General features: G+C 44.6%; 1 protein-coding gene across 1 annotated transcript in view; it reads right to left on the minus strand.

Moving 5' to 3' along the window:
- The window catches only part of LOC126535380 (uncharacterized), a 53265-nt gene that overhangs the window by 11371 nt on the left and 19821 nt on the right, over nucleotides 1-22073 (minus strand). The window lies entirely within an intron of this gene.

Consider the following 22073-nt stretch of genomic DNA (forward strand, 5'->3'; position numbering starts at 1 on the left):
ATATTCACACATTTTATAGCTAAATATAAGCCTTGACTGTTAAGAACTTCGGTACAGTTATCACGGGACGCCGGAGCCTACACCCACTTGGAAGCCCGTCACACTGGGGCTCAGCATTATAGTGTCATATACCTACACAAAAACAACACGTCTATAATTGTGTAGTAGGTGCTTAAAAACAGGACGAAATCTAACGATTCGTAATCATCCTTCGCACACACCTCGAAAGGAAGATTGGTAGGCAAGGCCAAGATCAGGTGTCATTAGGCACCGCACAGTATTTGTGCATTTGCAATCTGTCAAATGCTCTATATACGGGATATTACATGAGGTACTGACACAAAAAAAAAAGCATATCGGGTTACAAGGTACGTCTCATGATATGCATAAAGCCTATCTTGAATGAGAAGGGGAACCGGGTGGCCCCATTTTCCTTATTCGCAAGCATAGTGAAGCCAACTTATAATGAAGTCAAGAAAAATTATTTCAGTTGCTTTCATATTGTTTAACGTTATCATTTATACAGTACATCAAAAACAACAAATATTTACCCTGTTTTTTTTTCTTCATTATTTGTTGGATTGACATGATTGTGACAAGCAAACATCTGTCCCCCTTGTTCCCCGTCTTCTTGTCCATTGAATAACGAGGGTCTCGACTTCGGCAAGTTTCACGCCTTCAGGTAGAATGCGACTTTATTGGTTAGCTGCGTGCTCTTGATCACGTATTACGTAAGGCCATAGGTCGAAATGTTGTTTCACATCCAATGTCAAGGTCATGATTTGTGCTGGAAACTACTGTCCTAGTTAGATCTTCCGCACATGCATTAATACCTAAGAATGTCGACGTAGGAACAGCTGCTAGCTGTGATTGCTCAATTGTTAGAGCAACGCTTGTGTAATGCAAATGTTGAAGTAGTGGGGCTGGCTCCCACAAGAGGCAAGTTTTTTTTTAGTTCACCTGCAATTCACCTTCAAGCTTATTCTGTCTTCATTTCAATGAAAAATCGAAATATTTTTCCTTATACTTTCCTTGGCTTTATTGTCTGTTGGCCTCACATAGCAGCACATGTCAGAGCAACATCGGTTACGAATGAATCGATTTAGCATACAGAAGCGAGAGAGAGAGAGAGCAAGCAAAGAGAGGAAAGGGAGGGAGGTCAACCAGACTAGCATCCGCTTTGCTACCCTACACTGGGTGAAGGGAAATGGGGAACAGAAATAGCGAAACGGGATGTCCTCACTAGGCCTAGGACATGAGTATTCACATTATTTCGCCACACACGGAAAACAAAAGCAAGAATAAGTTGAAGCGGTATGAGCCTTCGAACAGAAAATGAAGAAGCGCGGGAACCGGGGGGACAGAGGAAGAGAAGAGAGAAGTGAGAAATAAATGTAGACGAGATGGACGCCAGTTCCACAGCAATGCTTTACGTCTACTGTGTCCTTTAACTAGGAACGCTACAATATTTTGGCGCAGCCGACAACTGACTCCAACATGTGGGTAACATTTTTCCTTGAGGAGACCTCCGCAGAGAAGATTATCTTTTCGAGATACCAAGCTCAAGACGAACCAGCGGTGCAACTACCTCGCGAACTCAACTCGGCAGAACTAGTGAACCTGGTTTTAGAGAAGGCTTCTATAGACATTGCTGTACTACGTCGGAAGGGTGCGGTTAAAGTGAACTTGCGTGTGGATCACAGTCTTCGACAGAAGAGGTGAGCCTCGTTTTGAAAGCTCTTCGGCTACAACAAGAACAGATGGCGCAACAAAACTAACTGGTGACGTCACTTATAAGCTCTCTAAACCCTGAGAAGCCGGCGACTAATTTTGTAGAACCCGATGCGTTCGACGGCATGTCTTCAAGACCAGAAAGTTGGCTTGAATTCTGTGAATATGCCGCTGGGAAGAACAAATTGTACTCTAATGAGGGCAAGATTACCAACATGCGTAGTTATTTAAGAGATGTTGCACGGAAGTGGTAAGATCTGCACGTTATTGAAGATGTTGGCAACTCTTGGAACCAGTGGAAGGAAAAATTCTTGACGACATTCCGAAGCAACCCAGTACAAAGATGGGACGCCGCGGTTGATTTCAAGTTCAAGCAGGGTTCCCCCGTCGAGTATTTCTTTGAAAAACGCCGCCTTTTACAGCTGGCCGAGCATATGCTTCCTCCTTCTGCCATAGTAGCTCTATAATGCACGGATTGCCCGCGGAAGTCCTGAAGCTAGTGCAAGCACGATCACCTAAAACTGTAGACGGGCTCCTGGAGTGCCTTCACGACATACCATCTACTTCAGAAGAAAATATAACCGCTGGCTCAAGCAGTCGCTTCAGATGGACCGGCGCGGATTGGTCAAGCTGTAATCCGCGAGAACCGAGCCGCCTTGCAGGCAGTACAGAGAACTTGGGTTGGTGTGCTCCCAGACGTCGAGTGAATAACATCGACAACGACCCTATCCCCCTTCTTTCAGACGCTCAAGAGTCTCCGACGACAAAACACTAATAAACAAGGGTGATCAGTCCGACCCGATGACCACAACTGAGACTGTTTATGTAACTTGCTCTAGCCTACTTCACATTCCTGTCAAAGTGGGAAACAGACATATGATGGCTTTGGTTGACAGCGGTGCTTCTGTGTCTATAATAAATGCCAAGCTGGTAGATTGAAGTCACCTGCATAGTGGAAGAGTACTACGGGTGCAAGGGTACGATGGAAAAGTGACAATACATAATCAGTGAGCCTCAGTAAACATCGAGTTCCAAGGTCATGAAATAGAGAGTGAAGTACTGGTGATAATGGGCGTGACGTACGACTTTCTGCTCTCCAGACCAGATATAAAGAAACTAAAAATCAACGTTTACTGGGACGATGCTGTTTTAGCGGAAGGACTATCAAGGGAAGAGACACAGCAAGATAGAAAAGATAACCTGCGAATTGTCAAGTGGGCGGAGGATATTGCAACGACCTACTCTGAACTGGTATGCATAGGAAGCTATCCACAAGCGATGAAGTCGCATAAGGTGCCTTTCGAACTAACTGACAAGACCGTCATCCGAAAATCACCTTATAACATGTCAAGAGAACGCAAGATAAGGCTGAAAAAAGAATTGCAGGAGATGCTAGACGCCGATATAATCCGGCCTTCGGTGTCACACTTCGCTTCTCCGATAACTATTGCGCCGAAGGAAGATGGAACTTTCAGGCTGTGCACAGATTACAGGATTCTCAATCGCCAGACAGAACTTATACCATTTCCCATGCCGAAGATAGACACGATTATAGATGAGACAGGTGGTTGCTGGAGTTGTTCTCGCATTGACTTGTGCAAAGGTTTCTGGCAGATCCCGCTAACCGAAGAAACAAGAATGTACACTGCTTTTATCACGCCCTTCCATCTGTACGAGTATAACCGGCTTCCTTTCGGCTGGAAAAACTCGCCAGCATGGTTCCAGAAGATTATGAACGAAGTACTGAAGCCTTTCCTAGATGTCTTTTGTAACGTGTTCATAGACGATATTATAGTCTTCTCCAAAACAGAGGCTGAACATCGGGAACACCTTTCTCAGGTATTAAATGCCTTGAGCTTGGCACAACTCAAGGTTAATTTTAAAAGTACATTCTTTCAAAGAAAAGTTGTGTTTCTTGGAAGAGTATTTGATGAGACTACCAAAGGCACGAAACAAGAGTGCATCGAGAGAATAACCCAACTGGTGAAACCATATGACGTCCACTCATTGCGTGTGTTTTGGGGATTAGCAGGACATTTCAGACCTTTCATAAAAGACTTTGCTATAAAAACAAGATGCCTCACGTGCCTAAGGCCGAAAGAAGTTCCATTTGAGTGGGCTGAGGAATCTGAGAGAGTCTACCGCGATCTGGTGCACAGAATCTCTGCTGACCCTATTCTACGCATACCAGATTTCACTTTACCCTTTGAACTGAATACCGACGCCTCACATTTTGGAATGGGTGCAGTCTTGTACCAGAAATGTCCAGAAGCATCCGGCCGAGAAAACCGACATGTAGTAGGCTACTACAGCTACACCCTCAAGCCACCTGAAGTGAACTACTCCACTACTGAAAAGGAAGCTCTTGCTGTCCTTAAAGCAATTCAGTACTTCCGTACGTACCTAGAAGGTGCGAAGATTACTTTGTTCACGGATCACCAGGCACTCACTCATCTCTTGAATATGACCCAACCTAAGGGCAGTATCGCCAGATGGGTGAACTACTTGCAGCTGTTTGATTTCACCATCTCCCACAGACCTGGACCCCTTTTGACTGATGCAGATGCATTGTCTAGACTGACGATACAGGCCAACAAAGAATCGGAAGAAATCAATGAAGTAAAATTGTGGGAAGGCACTGAACAATTAATTTTTATGGCAGGTCGCTATCAAGTCCCGCCAACGCTGGTTCCCAGGGTGCTTTATTTGTACCACGATAGCCCAGAATCTGGAGGACACGACGGATTTTGGCGCACCTACAACAAACTAGTCAAGAGATTTACTTGGCCTCACATGAAAGAAGACGTCAATCAATACGTTCGTTCATGCCACATTTGTCAAGTCAACAAAGTGAAATATAAGCAGTCTACGGACGCCATGATAATACCTTGCCACTCGAACGTGTCTTTTGAAGTTATACACCTGGAATTTGCCGAGCTAAATAGGAAACGAGGAGTCCGAAAAACGCAAGCTTTTCTTCTGGCCATAGATGAGTGCACCAGGATGGTCGCGCCACGGGCAGGAAAAGAAGATGCGAATAGTGTCATCGCCCTCCTCCAACGGGATATGTTTAGGACAACCAGGAAGATCATATGTGACAACGGTCCAGCGTTCAAGAGTGAAAAACTAGCAAGATGGGCTCGAGACCACAATATATCAATCAAATTCTGTGTGCCATACCATCCCGCAGCGAATGGGCTTGCTGAGCGTGCTATACGAGATGTGAAACAATACATCAGGATGTACGATAGTTTCCCTGGTGGATGGAAATGCTCTTTAGAAGCAGCTGTAAAACATCACAATCGCTCCTACACAAGTGGCTTGGGATGCAGCCCGCAGTTCGCTTCTTGAGGAGATACCCCTATTCTTCAAGCGGACCGTGAACTGGGGCTGTTAGAAAATCTCAAGATCGTCGAGGAGAGGAAACAAAAATCACAGGAGGAGAGGTACCGTAAACGAATGAAAAAAAAATTTTGACAAGAAACATTGCTCAGATATCCCAGACATTCAAGTCACCGACCTCATGCTAGTTAGGGAAGGAGTAAGAGAATCCAGTGCCAAATTGTGTGGCCCTTACTCTGTGACAAATACAGGCACTCAGAAAGGAACATTGAAGACTGTGTGGTACATTGGTGAACGGGGCTCAGTTGAATGTGCATCGATTGGAAACGTTTTCAACTATTACCCCAGGAGGGGTTAGCAAAAGAAACCTGGAAGGGTGAAGTGGTATGAGCCTTCGAATAGAAGATGAAGAAGCGCGGGAACCGGGGGGACAGAGGAAGAGAAGACAGAAGTGAGAAATAAATGTACACGAGATGGACGCCAGTTCCACAGCAATGCTTTACGTCTACTGTGTCCTTTAACTAGGAAAGCTACATACGTACGAAAAGATATATGCGCTACTCACCAGGAATGTACAAAAATTGTGCTAACAATGTAATGGCGTTTTAGTAAAAAGGAGTCATAAAAAGAGAATTTGGACAAAGTGAAAATTTAGCATAAAAAAGAGGCAGAACCCACCTCATGATGACTGTCGATTGTAATGCGTTACGATTGAGTCAATATAGCGACACAACGAATTTCCACCATCGAAACGCGTTATGTATTGCGTCGGGGATCCTCCTACGCCTTTCCCTTACGGTGCCTCGATGTTCTCCTCACTCCCCGCTCCGCACAGGGTGAAGACACTCTATGACTGGGCTCTCAACGCCAAAACCGCCATTGCCAGACCCAGCTCGCATGTCTTAACGTGCCAGCAGTTGGCAGAAAGTTGCTGCCGGTGTCAGTTCGCTGAGCATTGTCAAGCAAAATGACCTGCTGCTGCGTGCTGCTGTGCTCAAGTCACTCCAGGTTTGGTTAGCGATTGTTACATTTCCGGAAAGGCAAAAAATATTAATTCAATGGGTTACAAGGATCAATCACGACAAAGGCAGCCTACAAAATCATCGTTATGCTGTGTGAGTATTACAGCACTTCCTGGGGATATTCGGATCGGAAAACATTTATTGGGCTCTAGAAAAGAGATCTTCTCGGCTTCAGACGGCCTTTTCCATCTTCTGATGGATTCTTCAGTCTGCAATCACAGGGTTGGTGCCCTAGTCCAAGGCTCCACTGAGTATGGCCAACCCGCGAGCTCGCTCTACTAGGAGCTTTTGGCCGTTCAAGCTTACGCTGGAAAGCATACTCTCCCACTGTTCCGCACTCGGGTTTTTAATTTTATAGATAGTTGGGGACTCAATATTCTGACAGACCCATGATATGTGGTACAGATTTGGTTTCTCTACGCACCATGGGCATTTAGCCTCATATTGCCTCGGGAAAATTTTATTCAGAAGGTTTAGATTCGGGAAAGTACCCGTCTGCAGTTGTCGCCATGCAACAGCATCCTCTCTGCTTAGATCCTTATCCGGGGGTGGGTACTTCAATCTGACTCCTTTATAGTAACTTAGGATATCTGAGTAGCCCATGGGTACTGACTCGGGTTCCTCAAGGCTGGATATGTCGGACGCCCGGTTGGTATGCCCTCGAGCTATCCTATCCGCATCTTGGTTCCCAGTTATGGCAGTGTGCCCTGGTACCCAGATTATGGTATGCTGAACTTTGTTTCCCGGGTCGCATGAGCAGAGTATGTGGCGTGCTCTGCGCCCAATTCTACCGTTTGTATAATTACGGCATGCTGCTTGAGAGTCTCTAATTATTGTTAGGGACCTGCCAGATCGATAGCCCTCCTGTGCTGCCAGAGCCACAGCTGCCTCTTCGGCCTCGACTACCGTGCAGTCCTGTAGTGATTCGCTGGTGATCTCCTTGAGGTCCGAATTAACCACCGACGCCACTGCTCTGCTGTTGTGTCTTCCGTCTTTGACGAACGTTGCCGCGTCCGTATACCTTGTGTTGTCCTTGTTCGCCAAGGTTCTCTGCACGTACTCCGCTCTTGCTTCTCTACGCGCCTTGTGCAGGTTCCGGTCCATATTCTTGGGTATCGGTGCGACTCGCAGTGTACTGCGATACTTGTCCGGAATGGCCTCGGTACACTCGATCTCTTGGATCATGTTGCCACCGCCATATCTTTGCAGGAGCACCCTTCCCGTGGGTGTCTGCATCAAGCTACGTGCCTGAGAGCATAGTAGTGCTTCTCTTAGTTCACTGAATGTATTGTGCAGTCCCAGGGCCAGCAGTTTCTCGGTCGATGTGCGCTGCGGCAGGTGGAGCGCAGTTTTGTACGCCTTTCGCAGTATGGCGTCCGCTTGTTCTTCTTCTTGCTTGATGCATTTGTGGTAGGGAAGGCTAAACACCACTCTGCTTTCTGTCGGAGCTTCCTTAACGCTGGAACGGTGATTGAAACAGATTTTCACGTCGCCGATATTTTCTGATGGCAAAAGTGTGGTAAGAAGTAATTTACGGGATACGCAAGTTAGCAGTAGCGAGTTGAAAGCGTCAAGAAAAACTTCCATCACAACCGCCTCTCTGACGTTTTAGAAAGCACCATGCGTGTCTGTATCATTCAGACTTTTAGAAATAGCGTTTAGAGCCGTAACCCATACTCACCGTACTCAAATTCGCATGTAAAAAAGCTACGCATGCTGTTTCTTTCCCTACGCTGAGGGCATTTAGCTCACCCAGACGGCGTGCCACGCGACCTCCAATGTGCCTGGGGCGCTGGTAGGGGTGAACGATCAGAACCACGTAAAGGCTGCTGAACATGCAGAGGTGGGTACGAAAAAATGCAGTGAAGCCGCAGCCGTCCCAAAACGTTTTTTACAGCGTTCATTTTACGTGGCTTCGATTTTAACGATTCACCTGTTCCGAAGACCTAGCTTGCTTGGCGCCTGGTTTTGTGGCATACACTGGCTAATCTTCCATATATAAGGACAAAGTACATGTGCACTATGATATTATGAGTGTGTGTTTAATAGGAACAAATAACACTTGTGTATTGCAGTTCAAGAACGCTTCGTAGACTAAATGGGTTTGCAGTGCACAACAGCGGTTTCTGAAGCAAGGACTCATGGCGGGCGTTCGCAACTGTTCGCAGCTGGTTGTTCTGCGCTGTATCTTCTCTGATGTGCCTTCTATATCCGTTCCGTTGTGCCTGCGCTGCAAGATAGAACATGATCTATGAACAAGACCATATAGCTACCCGCATCACATATAGTGTTTTCGGAATTTGGCTACAGCGACGTTGTCTCGTCAACGCAGGGCAATGCTCACACTATCTGTTTTTAGCGTAAGATTCTGAAGAAATCATATGCGTATATTGCTGGTAATTACGCATAAGCATAATCTCATTTTTGAACGAAGTCTTCAACTAACGAGTTCAATTTCGCAAATGTTCATTTTTATGATAAAGAGCCTATTTATAAAGAAGCCTGTCAAATTAATGACTACATATTTTTGCATAGGTACGTGACTAAGCGGCACATATCATCGAGACGTTTCAAAATATAAACGATATTGCTACTTGGTACATAATATGTGCTAATTACCGCCTAATTAGTCACATTAGGCTACATAACTGATGAATAGAAACCGAGGAGTTGAGAAGTCATGTACGCTTAGCAGAACCGATGCCATTCCCGAGTGGTTAGAACGGGTGCTTCGGCTACGGGAGGTGGTTTGTTGTTCAGCTGCGCTTTACCTGTTCAGCTGACACATTCAACAATTTCATTTTTTTACAGGCATATCAGAGTAAGGTAGAGTGCAGTCAAAATTACCCTGAATCTATGAAGGCAAGCAGCTGTCTATCATTTCTTTTCGCTGCGCCCACCAACTACACAGAAGTTTTCTCTTACATAAGTAGTATTAAAATAGTAAGTTAGCAGATGTAACTGGCGTCCAAATAACGCCCATTAAACATATTCTTCACCTATTATGTCGGGCTGTTACTCACATTTACACTCTCATGTTATCTACCGCTGTATTTAAAAAGGAACTGCAATAAGCTCGAGTGACACCAGTTTTTAAATTGGCGACAAGAATTTGATTAGTAACTATCGTTCAATTTCTATACTGCAGGTATTCTCGAAGGCCATAGAAAAATTGCTGCATGGTAGGGTACTACCTTTTTTTTAAACGTAACCTGCTCCTTGACTTTCAGCACGGGTTTCAAAGGAATCATCCCACGGAAACAGCATTATTGACGGAAAAAGAAATCATAATAGATATGCTTCATCCTAAGGCAATGGCTGCTGGCATATATATATATATATATATATATACTGTAACACTCTTACGTGCGTAGTGCATCCTCAACAGTAAGAGGAATATGCAAGAGAGAGGTGAACGAGGAAGACGACGTGCATCTCGCCAGCTGAACCTCAATAGGCGCTCATCTGATCAAGGCCATCGCGTCTAACTCTACCTTGCTGGTCAATAAGCGTCTTTCGCGGGCATAACTATGTATATTTAAGGTGTTTGACTTATTAAACCACAGAATTTTACTGCATAAGCTTGCAAACTATGGTGTCCGAGGAAAAGCCCAAGACCTTTTGAAATCATATTCGTCGAACACAGAACAATATCTAGTCCTTAAAATTTATTGTCTTCAATCCAAAATATTAGTGCAGGAGTCCCCCAAGGGAGCATTTTGGACCGTTCCTATTTTTAATTTCTATATATGACGTTGTGCAATGTGTAAGTGGTGGTAAGATTCTATCCTACGCTGATGACACTTCGGTGTTCATATCCCGGAGATCAGAAAGTGACATTGAAGAGAAAGCAATCACAACACTGAATGCATTAAGTACATGGGCAAAATGAAATTGTTTTAAGATTAATTCTAGAAAGACAAAGATAATATTGTAATTTCCAAAGGGGAAGGTAATTTCAAGGCCTTTGAACGTGTCATTAATCTCTGATACTGTTGAAGTAGCAGATTCACTTAAAATTCTTGGTGTTACATATTCAAAGCATATGACTTGGAATGATCGCATTGACTATATTAGATCAAAAGAGTCTTCAGCTGTCGGTGTTATGTTGCGCCTGTGCGGCATTCTTCTTGTCAAGGTTAGGCTGTTGCTGCGTAGCTTCTGTGTCTCTTCCAATATTGTTGCACCGTTTGGACAACTACGGTGTCACAATTTCGCACAAGCCTCACGTTCTTCAAAAAAGAGCTGTAAGATGCATTGCTGGTCTGCCTTACTTCTCCCTCACACATCAATTGTTTTTAAAATATGAAATCCTACCAATCTATACTTTATGCCATTCTAAACATTCACTGACGTCTAAATGCTCGTCAGGAAGTGACGAAAATTATATTTGTTATCAGGGAAACTTTCTTAATTCGGCAAAACAAATACAAGGTTTGCCCGTTATCTGGCAGAACTGCAGAAGAATACGCATATTCCTCAGACTAGATAAAGAAATTTTGTTAGTGCGGATACCTAGGGCATATTATTGGCGGCGAGGAGTTACGAAGTCGCCATCTATCGGAAGCGCCTCGCTGGCGTAGTATGAGGGATCACGTGGCGCGCTCCTCATAGGTTTTGTTATCAGCGCTCACTGAAAACACCACACGCGAGCTCTCCCGGACATTTCTGTAAGTACTTTCGAAACGAGAGAAGTTCTTTTACTGTCTACATAATAATCTTGGGAAATCTCAAAGCACAGAATCGTTTACAGACGCTATCGCTTTACCGAATACATAGAGTGAACGCCACTGTGCGCGGTCGCCGCGATGGAGCCTTCCGAACCGGCTTCTTGCGTGAAAGGTAGGTGAACGTTGAACGCAAACTATGTGAAATATGTTCTTATAGTGTTTGTATAACTAAATGGAGCGTAATAGAATGAAGCCTCAATGCGGCGATCGCACAGATTCGCAGCAACCTACTGCGCGTCTGCATGCTTGTCCCCGCACTGTTTCGCTTTCGCCGCGTGCGCGTTTTCGCGCCGTGCCATGAGCTTTAGGTCGCAGAATATGAGCATTTGACAGTATACAAGCAACCATTGTTGCGTGGGCGCTGTCAGAGCTGTTCAAAAATAATTTCATTATAGAGACTTCGACGAACTGTGATGTGCCATCGCGACGATTCAATCTTTTTTTTTTCTTCTAAATTCTCGGACGTTTCAATGTTATTTCTCGAGTTGCCTCGTACTGTATGTTTATCGGTGTTCTCTGCATGCGATTTCCCGCTGCTTCTTTTTTGTAATCCAGTGCATTAATTCATAACAGAAACATGACCATATGCCATGCTTTTTTTTAATGTGCTTCTTACCGCTCCCTTTCCACTCCAGTGAACTTGCCAGTATCTATAGCATCGACAAGTTCATAGACCAAACCGTCATGACGTTAGTCGGGCAGCGGACTCGGGCGCGCGTCTCAGTGTGCGTTTTCCGAACATTCGAGACCCGGCAGAAATCTTCCTCGCGTCTGCGCTTGCTGCATACCCGAGTTGTAGCCGATGACTGTTTGCCGGTTTTATGTTTCGCGAGCCAAGCTCACGCAGCTTCTTGTCCTGCAGCTACGTGTGAATAAGGCTGACACCGGGCTCGGTTGCGTACGTCCAACACTGCGGCACCGAGCAGTAGCCTACCATGTTGCGCGCCTTCAAAGTCAGCCACTACCTATAGCAGTGCTTTCAAGCGTTGTAAAGGAGACGCTCGAAGCGGCAAAATGTCGCCACTAAATCAGGACCGCAGCGTACGAGGGAATTTAAACTCTCGTTTTCAGCTCACTTCGGCGCTCCCGAAGCAGCCGACGCGGCCGCTATGTCCATATGATCCCTAATAGCACGTCACGCCGACGGTGGCACCAGCTTTTCCAGTGGCGGAGCTCGAGGCCAATACCCAGCAGTCTCTTCCTTATAGAGTTCCAGTATTATTAAATAAATTCAACAAAGGATTGATTGACCCTTTTGAGCATTCAAGTGAAGCTCTTAAGCAAATTTTTCTTAGCAAAATTACGTGATGATATTGTACTATTCCCCTTTCTTTCCTCATAAGATTTTGCTTTTTTCTAATGCCTGGGTTTGTGCTGCAATTAATAACGCTGCTTTTTAGAAAGCGTTTTGTTATCTTGTTTCAGTGTTTATTTGAAAGAATGAAAACATCTGCCTGTGCACTGTACTGCCAAGTCATCGAAGGGGGCCGGACCTTTGTCAAGCTTGTAAGATTTTAGCCCTGTGTCCTCCTCTGTGTAAGAGAATATAAAGACTGAATCTACAGGAATTGAAATCGGCCACAAGTGTCCTTCGGCTAGGCATTCAAATCTCTACATACGTGCTTGCTTGTGACAAGCTCTGCTGGCCTTGTCGTCACAGTTGCCACGCCTGCACAAGGTGACGGCCACCGCCGTACTGTGCATGCGCACACACGTCCACGCCACTTGGTCCGTGTAGGGCACACACTGTCGCAAGCTGTTCTGAAGAAGAAGAACGCATAATCCGAGTGCCCCGGCGACCAATACAGAACAAGCGTATGTTGTCCGAACTAGTGAGAGTGCGCTCAAGCTTCATTTCGCCGTGACGCTGAACTTTCCCCAAGTGGCACACGGAGAGAGCGCTGTGCGAACTCCACCTCATAAAACGAGCCTGGCGGTCCCATGCGGCCAGCTTCCCAAAAGGTGGTTGTCACTTGAAGCGTCTATATCATAGCGATAGTAGAATAGTAGAGCGTCCTGCCACTTATGTGGTAGGACTCGTTTGAAATATAGGAGCCGCCAGGAACGTATAGGTTTTTCCAATGAGTAGAAATGCAGCACCACCTGGCGCTTGCTTGCTCGTGTGCTTTTTAAGCTCTAAAGAGGGGCTCTAAATTGTCCGAGGTTATCTGGGCGCCCCTTGTTGCTACCGCACCTTCGATCAACTGTCCAGCACTCGCCGCTGCTGCGGTGGGGTACCTATCTGTAACATAAGTACAAACGGGCTGCCAGCCTGTTTCTCGACAAATAGGGAAGTTCCATACGATGAGAAGATACCTACCTATTGTGGATTGGCCCCATAGTGCGGCCAGAGATCCTTTCTTGTGCTTAAGTTGGTTGCAATGGTTCTCTAGGCTGCCGATTCCTGTGGAAGCGTATAACACTTGAAGAAAGCAAAGCGCCCGGTTATAGTGCACGCTTCTCCGCTTTTAGCAAACCACTGGGTGACCAGAGGCGATAGGAATCAAACCCTCGTCCTCCCACAGTCAAGGTGGACGCTCTGGCACGTAGCCGCGGTGGCAGCTTAATCAAGTTCAGCTATTCGGTTGGCCGACATGACGTCCAGAATGGAGAAATTTGATTCCATGCACACAATCAAGGTTATCATCCGGCCGATGCGGTGCACGCAAAGGTTGGTAGGTGATATGCGTAGATCTTAGTTCCATTGTTGCGCCATGGATATTCAACTCAAAAGTGAATGAATCTATCTTTCTTTTTCACCAGAACAGCAGATGACCATAGGTAATTTCACGATATTATTACGTCCCTGCAAAGCATGTCATCAACTTTCTTCGAAATTTACTGCAGTAGGCAGAAGAAACATGTCGAAACATGTCGAAATCTGTTACCACATATGTGCATGAGTAATTTTATCATCACTGGTAGCCGAGCATTCCAGATATCCATCCCCATGCTGAGCTAAAAAATACTTAGGCGTCCCATGTGCCATTCTCCAGCAATGCAATACCCACATTTTTGGGAAACTTTTAACCTATACACCAATGTATTACGTAGTACATTTTAGGGTCGTATATATCGAAACTGCTACCAGTCTTATGATCTCTGCTAAGAAACTACTTCACTACTCCCCAGTTGTTTGCTTCCACTCTCGACACATGCCCTTAAAAACGAAAACACAATCGTTTTTACCACTTTCCAGATGATACGCGAAACTACTGTCTCCATTTTCTTGCAGATAATGTCCATCTGTCCACGTAGTTTGACCGCAAAGGGCAGAGGGACCTCGTTGTGACAGCGTTGTTGTGAAGGAAATGCTCTGCAAAAGAAAGAAAGAAACCACTGGTAGCTCAATAAACGGAGGTGTCGCTCTTGTTTTTTGTAAAGGACATAATCAAAAACACCATAGATTGTCTAAACACCTTTATTTACGGCTACGGTTTTTCGCTAAAGTGCCTACGACAACAATCTGAACGTGACCTCATGCTTTAGGGATTCATTTGACTTTGCAACTTCCTAGAATTTAGCTTTGTATATTAGACGCAGCACGACATGAGAGCCATCGATAGGCACATTTACGTGGAAGCATCCGCAGCCGTTCTCAAACAATAATGCTGAAAAAAATTCGAGAACTTCCCAGTCGCACTACGCCCACCCATCACGTGTATTCCCAGGAACACTCAACAGCTGGAATATTTTAATTATGACGCTTCCTCTCTGCATGTTCGTGCTTTTTCTCTAGCTGCAAACCACTTTCTCTAGGACAACACATAATAGAGGGCCTTTCATCCGAAGCCTCGGAAAAATAGTGCAGCTTTTATGCATCCTTATGTCAACCTCTAGTTGCCTTATTCCAGGTATTTTAAGGTAGCTCGTTAGATACTAAGAAGACAATTTTAGTAGTTCATTACATTTGGAGCATTTGAATAAATAATAGCCTGTTAAAGAATAGAATCGAACATCCACCTTTGAGCACAGGAGCACCATGCTCTAACCAATGTGCCAACACTGCACACATACTCCGGTCATGCCAAAGCCGATAAGCTCAGTCGAATGATTGGAACGTGTTCCTCGTGTCATTTTCTCGTCTTCTATCTTCGCGACAATGCTGCTTCGGCCGATTGATTTGACTGCACTATCTCTGTGATTGGCCCTCATTATTCACAGCTGTTATCGTTGTATAACGCTACATCAAAATTGTGCGACTTTGTATCGCTTTCATGACAAGCCCGGGTTATTCAGGTATGACCATTCAAATGCAGGAGTACAAATGGTATCGTTCTTTTAACCCACACCGCATGACGAAAACGGGGGTTTGTATGGTGGTGCAACACATTGGCACCGATCACGCCTCAATGCGCGTTTCTCAGGCCAACGATTCAAATTTTCTGGCGTATCCGAAGTGATGAGGCGAAGTATTTTCGTTTCTTCGGTAAATATTTATGTTAAGACGCAACCATAATTTGCCCTCCAAGATCGCATCTATCAGCGACTTGCCGACGCATATAAACGGCGCTTACTAAGCATGCTCACAAGGGAGGAAAAATTAACGTGTTAAAATTGTCTGGCCATGTAAATTTGGTCGCTTTTTAGATGTAGATTTACAACTAACGCGTGCTAAATGTTGCAGTAAGGGATATAAATATTCTTTTCGCGCAGTGCTGTCAACAGGCACAAGCAACACGTAGTTAGCCACATAGCTTGTCTGCAAAGCCAGGAGGGGCCTGGTTGTGACAGCGTTGTTTTGAAAATTATGCCACGAAAAGAAATGAAACTCCTGGTACATCAGTAAACGTATGTTTGGCTCTAGGTTCTTTAAAAACATAAAAAAAAAACGCTATGGATTATTTGGAAACCCTTATACATGTCAAACGTTCTCAAGCATTTTAAAGTCGATGCGCGTGTTTCTCACTATGGTACGTACGACAGCGACGACAACGTGAACTAAGTATTTAACAATGTATTTTAGTTTCCAACTTCGCAGAACTTCCAGTTGTACATCAGACATGGCATGACATTTCAGATTTAAATAGCCATGTTTACGCAGAATCCACTGGTTGCAATTCTAAAAAAAAATACTAAATATTGGAGAGTTTCTCTGTTGAGCTACACTCACCTATCCAATTTTTGCTCCAATACAACAACTGTGATACTTATTTAGGACGCATCCTCATCGCATGTTAATGCTTTTCCTCTGGCTTGAAACCATCTTATCCAAGGGAATTGACAATCCAGATTCCTTTATCTAATACATCTGACAAATAGTGCGCCATGTTGTAATTTCTGATGCGAAGCATTCTTTGCCTCAATCCTGGTATTTTACAGTAGCTCGTTTTGTGCGTCACCACACTTCGAACATATTAAATAAAAATGCTTGAAAAACAGCAGAACCGAACGTCTGCCTTTAAGTAGAGCAGCCCATTACTCTTACCACTGTGCCAACAGAGCACACTTACTCGGGTCATGCCAAAGCCGAAACGCTGATTTAATGATTAGAACGTGTTGCCCATGCCACTTGCTCGCCTTCTGTCTTCGCAAGGATCACGGTTTGGCCGATTTGTTAGAGTGCACCATCTCTGGGATCACCCCAAATGCTTCCCTAGTTTTCTTGCAGTTGATAGCGCTACGTCGAAACGGTGCGGCGTTGCATACTTTTCGCGAAAAGCCCAGACTCATCAGGTTTTGCCATTTCGTCGCAGGGGTACAAATGTTATCTTTGTTTTAAAACTGAACACCCAACATAAACATTGATTTCTACCATCTTATAGCACTAAGTCGCCGATAACGTCGCAATTCCTGTGTCTCTTGCTAGACATTCAATTTTTCTGGCTTGGTTTAAGGCATGCGACATAACATTCTGGCTTATTCGTGTAGTATTAACGTTTATATGCAAAGAAAACGTTGCCTATCAAGACAAGACCCTACGGTGACATGCCGATGCATATAGAGGGTGCATATTATGTTCGCTCGCTGGTGGTGATACAAGTGTTGGTATCAAAATTGTTCGCTGTAAACTATTGTCGCATTCTGGTCAAGATGAACAGCTACCTCATGCTAAATGTTTCACTTAGGAAAATGTTTCAGTTAGGCCATGGCTGACGGGATAGAGAAGGCAGAGTGCGAATACAGTGGGGCTCGACCTCTTTGCGAGGGTAGGCCAAGCGAAGCGGATGGGGCACCTGGGGCTGAGAGCGATGACGTGAAGTCCGCAGTCACCAATTTGTTGGTGAAGAAAATTCAGACAGACGCTAGTACCTGGTGTCCACAAATTACATTTAATTACCGGAGCCCGCTCAATTAGGCGGATTGAGCTGATTCCACTGCACGCACACCGTCAGCGTGGTAGACGTGTCCTCGTCGTCTTTTGTCACCGGACCATTGTGGCACGCAGTGGTGTGCTACATGTTTGTATGAGTAATAATCGACGACATAGAAAGCTGCAGGGATTCTTCATATAAGTGATTTGCCACAGAACGCGTCATACCCCTTCACACCCATGCTTGCACGCGGGAGATGCCAAAGGACTTCAAGTAGTAAAGGCAAGGCGCAGAAGTCCAGGACTCAGGAAGAAGAACACAAACGACCGGACCGGCGCCTGTGTCCTGAGTCCTGGTCTTCTGCGCCTTGCCTTTACTACTTCAAGCATGAACCAGCTAGCCCAAGCAAGAGTTTTACATGCCAAAAGACGTTCTATTCCGCCTCCTCGTGTGTTCGCTTGTGGTCTAGGGTACAGCGTCGGGTTGCTGTGCAAGTTCGGACAGCTTTATTTATATATATATATATATAAATATATATATATATATATTTTTTTTTTTTTTCTACCGTTATAGTTGTGGATAAAGTTGTTGACATTCCTGTTGTACATGTATAAACCAATAGATTACGCAACCCTCACAATGCTACATTTTATGGTTAATACATTACGTGGCGGTTCGTATATATTGTAAATTCTCCTTAATGTAAAAAATTTCTATTTATCTTTATTTAACCAAACCATTTATTTATATTTATCCGCTGTTAAACTCATTGTTTAACACATTACCTGCGTAACCTTCCCGTAAATGTATACCTTATTACAAACCTACAATCTTGTTCTCTGCTGCAATCAGTGCTCTGCAATATTGCTAGTATATAAGGTATTTGCATCTCTTTTTGGCTTGTGTACAAATCGCACATATTGCTAGGGACCTAGGGCCATGTAACGTAAAACTATTCCAATACGTTTTTATTCCAATCTCCTGACGCCAAATTTCCGAAACCGCCTACGCAAGCATCGGGCGGTCACCCGCAGGGTTGTGTTAACAAACCAATGAAATGCTCCCCTCTTTCATAGGAGGTCACTTTTGTTTGCTTGAAAAACGAACATTGCCGGCACTGAGCGGCTTGTCTTATCTAAATGGCTCACAAGAGGCGAGAAGCATGCTCAAGTGGAGAAGGGTTCGAAGGGGCTGAGCCATTGCACTAAATATTGATAACCGGATGAAGAGGGTGGTGCCGGCGTCTGCGATTGGTCCGCTTTCTCTTAATTAGCTTGCCGTGGTTCATCGACAATCACGGCGGCATGCAACGGAAGCTTAAGAATGACCCTAAAACACATGCTCAGCAAAGAAAAGTTGGCAGAACGAGGTCGTAAACGTGCCGAAAGTTCTCGAAAACGTTATACGGCCACGCAAAAAGTTTTATTACACGCAAATAAACCCATGCTCTCAGCAGGGGCGAGTAGCCAGCGCCGGAGCGATCGGCGCAGCCATCTTTTATTCCTTTCGGAACGGGGCAGCCTGCGGCTGGTCAGAAGAAAATTAAGTTTTGTTCGGTATAATAATGCATCTTTCACGCGTATGCATCCCTTTGACGCGGTAACGTTTTGCGGTTTTGTGATGTCGCGTGAGGCAGGTGAAGTGGGTGCAGCCCGAAAACTTTAGACCAATAGCCGAGGGGTAATGACAAAAAGGCGTCGAATCAGAAATAACTATCTTTATTTTGTTCGGCCACATTATGCATAATCAGTGTGTACACGTCATATCAGATGGGGTAGCTATCGTTGTTTTCGTGTCGTCGAGTGACAGACAAGTGAAGTGGGGGTGGTGCAAAACATTTTCGACCCGTCGCGGTGGGTTGACTGCAGAATTGGAATAGAAACGTTTGGGATAGTTTTACATTATAGCGCCCCTAGTCAGGTGTCTGAAGTCGTTATCTTTTGCCTCAGCACGGGGAGAATGATGTATTCGTAGATTTTTATATGAACGCACTGTGATTGTGGTGTTTTAGTTTATACGCCAACTGCTCATAGCGACAATTTCTTTTTCCAATTCACGTTTGACATTGCCCGACCGGCTGCTATTGTCGTGTAAAAAAACTTACTGCTATCAAAATAGTTTACGACACATACAGATGCCGCAACTTATGACGGGTGTCGCTTCGGCAGGCAAAAGAAATTAACCGCATACTGTCGTTACCGCTGCACCCAAAGGCTCCACAGCAATTCTTCGATAACCTCGCAAGAACTCACATCACGTAAAGTTCACGCAGAAGGAGCCAGGACATCTCCAAGTCGTCCTACAACACGCAACTGGAACACATCAGTGCCAGGCCACAGCCTTGCACACTTCAAACTCCGTAATAATTAATGCACCACAGGGATTTCTGACGCAAAATGGCTGCCGCGTCAAAAAAAAAGCTGTCGACGCTAAATGCAAGACTCGCCAATGAGAGTGCCCACGTGCGTTAAGCACGCGCCAGAAACTCCATGACGACGGTGGAAGCTCTTCAGGCCTGCCTCGCCCAATTGCGTGATTCTTATCGTCGCTCGGAAGGGCCGCAGGATGTCGACCAGCGATTGGGTGCCTTAGCAGAAGAGAGTGGGCCAACACAAATTGCGAGGAATAAAACGCGTGTCACCATCGTTGCCGTACGGCGAAGGAGACCCGATGGGCATCATAGTAATTGCGCGTTAATTACAATATAAGAAAGGTGACAAATAGGTTAACAATAAACATCGTAATCAGACAGAATTGTTAAATATATCCAACATATAATCACACAATTATTTGAACATACAGAGTGGTCGAGTTTTCTTCTTCAGAATTGACGCTTGCTTTACACTTTTCTTTGTTTCTAATGTTGTTGCCCATTCTGTAACAATATAGTAGTGTGAAATTCGAATAAGCGTGTGGCATGAATTATGTCTTACATTCTCGAATGTATAAATGTTCCACTGAGAGCCGTCGCATATTCGTGATACTTGTATTACCTGTAGAATACTGTCTGCAACAGATGACTGAGATTCCTGCGATGATTGTTAATTGCTTGTCCTTCTATTTCTTGACCCACGTAAGTGCAATAATCTTGCTGTTTAACTGGAACACATTACAGTACTTATTGACTTTCACCGCAACTTAACAAACATATACACAGAAATATGTGCCATCACTGCCGATATCACAGACCGCCAAGAGACGTGCCACGTGCCAATTATAAATTTTATTTTTTATATATTCGCCCATATACTTAACCGTATATTTGAAAATGAAAGTCCGCTTTCAATAACAACACAGTGGAGTACACTAAGACCAACCATAAACCTCCCTATTGTCGTAATGACATTATTATGGATGGTAATCTCATTAACTCTTAGAAATGTGCGTCAGCTCTTAACGACTACTTCACCTCAGTTTTCTCCAACACTAGTGACGCTCCCATTGAACCAATACCACCACTCCCAGTAAAATTACTGCCAGACATCAAAACCAGCCCTAATGGCATATGTAGCCTCATTCATTTAATAAAACTGCCCTCCTCAGCCGGGTGTGATGGAATTAACGCCAAATTGCTAGTTAACACCAGCAATATTTCTAGCCAGGTACTACACCCAATATTTACGCACTACTTAAAGACTGAAAGCTTGCCCGACGACTGGAAAAAGGACCCAAGTCGTACTAACCTTGAAGACTGGCAAACACTCGCGTACTATAAGTTATCGCCCAATTTTTCTGACCAGCATTCATTCTAAACTTCTAGAATATATAATCTCATGCAACCTAATGTCTCACCTGGAATCTATCAACTTCTTTTACCCTCACCAGCACGGCTTGAGAAAACTATTTTCATGCGAGAGCCATCTCGCCGAATTCACCCATGACATTCTGCATTTCCTGGACCTTGATTTGCAAAATGATGGCATGTTCTTTGAATACTCGAAAGCATTCGACCGCGTTTCCCACAATCACCTACTTCGAAAACTCGCATCTATCGGAATCCCAAATAGCTTGCTTACCTGGCTCGAACACTTCTTAAAAGGGCGCACACAGTTTACGTCTGCAAATAACCATAATTCGTCCCTTAGCAGCGTAACGTCGGGTGTGCCACAGGGCGCTGGTTTGTCGCCTCTACTTTTCCTCATCTACATCAATGACTTACCTGCTAACATTAAGAATAAATTGCGTCTTTTCGCGGATGACTTTGTCCTATATTCCCCAATCAAAGGCTTGAATGACATCATCGCGCTACAACAGCATCTCGATTCCATCGCAGTATGGTGCGAGAAATCGTACATGCAACTTAACCTTAGCAAATGCAAAGCTCTGTCATTCACCCGCAACCACAGCTTAACCAGTCACACCTACACCATAAATTCAGCTCCTATCAATAATGCCCCGTCTTACAAATATCTCGGCGTTAACATGACATCGACACTATCGTGGAGAACTCATATTGACACCATCTGTTCTAATGCTTCACGCACCCTTGGATATTTAAAACGCAACCTGAAAGCCGCATCATCAGAAATAAGAAAGCTAGCATATCTAACATTCGTACATCCGCATTTAGAATACGCGTCACTTATCTGGCACTCTTCCCAATCATATCTAACCTATGACATAGAAGCAATACAAAATCGCGCTGCTCGGTTTATAACTTCCAAGTACTCTCGCGATACCAGCATAACCGCACTAAAACGTTCACTTGAACTACAATCACATGCTTCCCGCAGGATCATCTCTCGTCTCTGCTTGCTTCACACCTTCTATTACCATCCACACTCCAGGTATTCCCTGTTAAATCCACTCTTACGTACATCCGCTCCCTTAAGTCACAGTCGTCCCATAGAAAACATTAACACCCGATCATCTGCCATGAACATTTCATTCTTCCCTGACGCTATGACCCATTGGAACCATCTCCCAGAAGATATCTTGAAATGCACTGGCCGTAAAACGTTCCGCGAAATGTTAAATCACCACAATGCCTAATT

Source organism: Dermacentor andersoni, chromosome 7 (genome assembly GCF_023375885.2).
Source record: "Dermacentor andersoni chromosome 7, qqDerAnde1_hic_scaffold, whole genome shotgun sequence".
NCBI lineage: Eukaryota > Metazoa > Arthropoda > Arachnida > Ixodida > Ixodidae > Dermacentor > Dermacentor andersoni.